The sequence below is a fragment of the Schistocerca piceifrons genome, unplaced genomic scaffold (assembly GCF_021461385.2).
Source record: "Schistocerca piceifrons isolate TAMUIC-IGC-003096 unplaced genomic scaffold, iqSchPice1.1 HiC_scaffold_1278, whole genome shotgun sequence".
Lineage (NCBI taxonomy): Eukaryota > Metazoa > Arthropoda > Insecta > Orthoptera > Acrididae > Schistocerca > Schistocerca piceifrons.
In genome coordinates this window covers 130,001-135,000 of record NW_025727100.1, presented here as the reverse complement: position 1 = coordinate 135,000, position 5,000 = coordinate 130,001, and the positions used below count along the sequence as shown (strand labels likewise).

The following is a 5,000-nucleotide window of genomic DNA, read 5'->3' as shown; positions in this document are numbered from 1 at the left end:
GTGTTGCCCACGCCGCAACCCTCGCAATATAGTTCGCTACTCGCACTGCCCCGCTCCCCCTGTGTATCGCTTCATGTTAAAACACCTTGCAAGTCTTGCTCACTTTCCACATGCTCCTGCTGTACACTGTAATGTGGATGGCAGCAGGACGTACATGCCGCCCCTCCCCACTGTCCCCACCTTGCCCCCTGCCTTCGCAAGCTGGTTGGTGAGAACTTTGCATGTTCAATGCCCTTCGCATGCGACCGTACTCAGGCTACGTTGTGGTGCGGCCTGTGTCAACTGTCCGCTAATGTCGTACGCGTAAACCACAATCTGTACTGCACCATTCGTCCTTATGTACTGAATGATACATCGTGGCACATGTGTGACCGTACAACGACTGCGCCCCAAAAACCGGCGGACCATACAGTGCAAATATTGTGCACGCAGCTACGTGTCGTCTCCCTATGAGAGCTGGATTGCAGTGTGGTACGCCATAGAGACGTGTGGGAGGAACGGACGCCGTGGATGGCGATCAGCATGAGCTGTCTGTTGATGTATTCGGACCTAGTCGTCTCTCCTCACACACCGTGATGGCATGGTGCACCGCGTTCCATATCTGCGACATGCTACAGAGGGCCGGTTGACAGTCGTTCGAGCAATGGACATCGCATACGTACGGGGGCCACCTTCCACGTATTGTCTAGGCGTGCACATTTTGTTGCGTGTATGTGGGCAGACGTAGTGTGGCGTGACACCTGACACAGGCATGCAATAATCGTTGAAGTTGCAAATGGCGATGGACGTCCTGCGTTTTCTGGTGAAGTTACGCAAATGAACAAATGGTAACCTGTTGTGGTGCGGTTGTTCTCGCTAGGGTGAATCGGTGATGGCGACGATAGGTTGAGGTACTAACCGGTTGTTCCAGCGATACCCACCATGCCGACGAAACTGAACGGCATCTGGGTGTGAAGCGATACGCGGCGGTGGCTGGGTGGGACCGTCCCCGGCCCGGTGTAGGGGGCGCCTCCCGGCGTGCTGGCCGCGCGGTGCGTGGGCGCACGCGCTACAGCCCGGCTGGTGGGGGCGGCCAGTGGCAGGCGCGGCCGGCCGACGGACGCGGCAGGCGTCGCAGCTGCGCGCCGGCGCACCCTGCGCGCGGCGCCGTGCGGCCAAAGTAGGTCCCTCGCGTGGCCCGGTGCGAAGCGCGGTGGACATCTTCAGTGTGCTGGTCCGATTGAGGACTGTGTGCGTTGAGGATGCGCCGCCGCCCGGCGCTCGGCGCCGCGACGCCGTCTGCTGCTCGGGTCGCCCCAGCGGTTCTCGCTGGTGGTTTGTATCGCAGCTGTGCGGATGTGTTGGCGCGTGCGCTGTGCTGGGAGAGTTCGCTTCGGCACCCAAGTGGGGCTTTTGTCCTTCTGTGGCGCTGGCGTTGGAGCTGCCGGTCACCGTAGGTGGCGCGTGTTGTCTCCCGCCGGCAATGCCACGACAGCACGCTGCCCGGGCCTCTGTCGGCAGCGGCAAGCTCAGTTGGGAGCACGGGTGGTCGCACCGAAAGCGTCTACTCGCCTAACTCCGGGCGATTGCGCCTCTCTCGAACCCGACCAAAGTACTTGGGACGGCGCTGCGCGCCGCCGGGACCTGAGAGGGTTTCGAGGTGTATTGTGCAGGGGAGCTCAGGCCTCCTCCTGTTTGCAGAATGATTGAGCGGACGCTTGCGTGTTCGCGCGGGCCCCCGGGACACACTCCCGGGCGGCCGGCTGCTCAGCTCTAGTTGACGCAGCTCCCTGGTTGATCCTGCCAGTAGTCATATGCTTGTCTCAAAGATTAAGCCATGCATGTCTCAGTACAAGCCGCATTAAGGTGAAACCGCGAATGGCTCATTAAATCAGTTATGGTTCCTTAGATCGTACCCCACGTTACTTGGATAACTGTGGTAATTCTAGAGCTAATACATGCAAACAGAGTCCCGACCAGAGATGGAAGGGACGCTTTTATTAGATCAAAACCAATTCGGTCGGCTCGTCCGGTCCGTTTGCCTTGGTGACTCTGAATAACTTTGGGCTGATCGCACGGTCCTCGTACCGGCGACGCATCTTTCAAAATGTCTGCCTTATCAACTGTCGATGGTAGGTTCTGCGCCTACCATGGTTGTAACGGGTAACGGGGAATCAGGGTTCGATTCCGGAGAGGGAGCCTGAGAAACGGCTACCACATCCAAGGAAGGCAGCAGGCGCGCAAATTACCCCACTCCCGGCACGGGGAGGGTAGTGACGATAAATAACGATACGGACTCATCCGAGGCCCCGTAATCGGAATGAGTACACTTTAAATCCTTTAACGAGTATCTATTGGAGGGCAAGTCTGGTGCCAGCAGGCCGCGGTAATTCCAGCTCCAATAGCGTATATTAAAGTTGTTGCGGTTAAAAAGCTCGTAGTTGGATTTGTGTCCCACGCTGTTGGTTCACCGCCCGTCGGTGTTTAACTGGCATGTATCGTGGGACGTCCTGCCGGTGGGGCGAGCCGAAGGCGTGCGACCGCCTCGTGCGTGCTCGTGCGTCCCGAGGCGGACCCCGTTGAAATCCTACCAGGGTGCTCTTTATTGAGTGTCTCGGTGGGCCGGCACGTTTACTTTGAACAAATTAGAGTGCTTAAAGCAGGCAAGCCCGCCTGAATACTGTGTGCATGGAATAATGGAATAGGACCTCGGTTCTATTTTGTTGGTTTCGGAACCCGAGGTAATGATTATATAGGGACAGGTCGGGGGCATTCGTATTGCGACGTTAGAGGTGAAATTCTTGGATCGTCGCAAGACGAACAGAAGCGAAAGGCATTTGCCAAGTATGTTTTCATTAATCAAGAACGAAAGTTAGAGGTTAGAAGGCGATCAGATACCGCCCTAGTTTCTAACCATAAACGATGCCAGCCAGCGATCCGCCGCAGTTCCTCCGATGACTCGGCGGGGCAGCCTCCGGGAAACCAAAGCTTTTGGGTTCCGGGGGAAGTATGGTTGCAAAGCTGAAACTTAAAGGAATTGACGGAAGGGCACCACCAGGAGTGGAGCCTGCGGCTTAATTTGACTCAACACGGGAAACCTCACCAGGCCCGGACACCGGAAGGATTGACAGATTGATAGCTCTTTCTTGATTCGGTGGGTGGTGGTGCATGCCGTTCTTAGTTGGTGGAGCGATTTGTCTGGTTAATTCCGATAACGAACGAGACTCTAGCCTGCTAACTAGTCGCGTGACATCCTTCGTGCTGTCAGCGAATACTTTTCTTCTTAGAGGGACAGGCGGCTTCTAGCCGCACGAGATTGAGCAATAACAGGTCTGTGATGCCCTTAGATTGTTCTGGGCCGCACGCGCGCTACACTGAAGGAATCAGCGTGTCTTCCTAGGCCGAAGGTCGGGGTAACCCGCTGAACCTCCTTCGTGCTAGGGATTGGGCTTGCAATTGTTCCCCATGAACGAGGAATTCCCAGTAAGCGCGTGTCATAAGCTCGCGTTGATTACGTCCCTGCCCTTTGTACACACCGCCCGTCGCTACTACCGATTGAATGATTTAGTGAGGTCTTCGGACTGGTACGCGGCATTGACTCTGTCGTTGCCGATGCTACCGGAAAGATGACCAAACTTGATCATTTAGAGGAAGTAAAAGTCGTACAAGGTTTCCGTAGGTGAACCTGCGGAAGGATCATTACCGACTAGACTGCATGTCTTTCGATGTGCGTGTCGTGTCGCGCAACACGCTACCTGTACGGCTCGCCGTAGCCGTGCGCCGCGTGCGGAACCACGCGTGCCTCTCAAAACTAGCGGCAATGTTGTGTGGTACGAGCGCTGAAGCGCTGGAGCGGCTGGCCTGCGGCACCTGGCGCCTGGCGCCGGTTTTGAATGACTTTCGCCCGAGTGCCTGTCCGCTCCGGTTGTGGAGCCGTACGACGCCCGTCGGCCGTGAGGCCGTTGGACACAAGAACGCTGGAACAGGGGCCGCCACACGCCTCACTCCCGCCTATGCGACCGGTCTCGAAAGAGACGGCGGAAACTGAGAAAAGATCACCCAGGACGGTGGATCACTCGGCTCGTGGGTCGATGAAGAACGCAGCAAATTGCGCGTCGACATGTGAACTGCAGGACACATGAACATCGACGTTTTCGAACGCACATTGCGGTCCATGGATTCCGTTCCCGGGCCACGTCTGGCTGAGGGTCGGCTACGTATACTGAAGCGCGCGGCGTTTGCCCCGCTTCGCAGACCTGGGAGTGTCGCGGCGCCGACTGTGGGGCCGGCCGCGTCTCCTCAAACGTGCGATGCGCGCCCGTCGCCTGGCGGTTCGCATACCGGTACTTTCTCGTAGCGTGCACAGCCGGCTGGCGGTGTGGCGTGCGACACCTCGTACAACGACCTCAGAGCAGGCGAGACTACCCGCTGAATTTAAGCATATTACTAAGCGGAGGAAAAGAAACTAACAAGGATTCCCCCAGTAGCGGCGAGCGAACAGGGAAGAGTCCAGCACCGAACCCCGCAGGCTGCCGCCTGTCCGTGGCATGTGGTGTTTGGGAGGGTCCACTACCCCGACGCCTCGCGCCGAGCCCAAGTCCAACTTGAATGAGGCCTACCGGCCCGTAGAGGGTGCCAGGCCCGTAGCGGCCGGTGCGAGCGTCGGCGGGACCTCTCCTTCGAGTCGGTTGCTTGAGAGTGCAGCTCCAAGTGGGTGGTAAACTCCATCTGAGACTAAATATGACCACGAGACCGATAGCGTACCGTGAGGGAAAGTTGAAAAGAACTTTGAAGAGAGAGTTCAAAAGTACGTGAAACCGTTCTGGGGTAAACGTGAGAAGTCCGAAAGGTCGAACGGGTGAGATTCACGCCCATCCGGCCACTGGCCTCCGCCCTCGGCAGATGGGGCCGGCCGCCCGCGCGGAGCAATCCGCGGCGGGGTCGTGTCCGGTTGCCTTTCCACTCGCCGCGGGGTGGGGCCGTTCCGGTGTGCGGTGGGCCGCACTTCTCCCCTAGTAGGA

General features: G+C 57.9%; 2 non-coding genes and 1 pseudogene across 2 annotated transcripts; all 3 read left to right on the top strand.

The window, feature by feature from the left end:
* The first annotated feature begins 1,766 nt into the window (after window positions 1-1,766).
* LOC124731304 lies at window positions 1,767-3,681 on the top strand. The gene has a single exon (XR_007008263.1). It is a non-coding gene; the product is annotated as a small subunit ribosomal RNA (ribosomal RNA).
* Window positions 3,682-4,035: 354 nt separating this feature from the next.
* On the top strand, window positions 4,036-4,191 carry LOC124731285. The gene has a single exon (XR_007008246.1). It is a non-coding gene; the product is annotated as a 5.8S ribosomal RNA (ribosomal RNA).
* A 189-nt stretch (window positions 4,192-4,380) lies between these two features.
* LOC124731317 overlaps window positions 4,381-5,000 on the top strand; it is a 4,218-nt pseudogene continuing 3,598 nt past the window's right edge.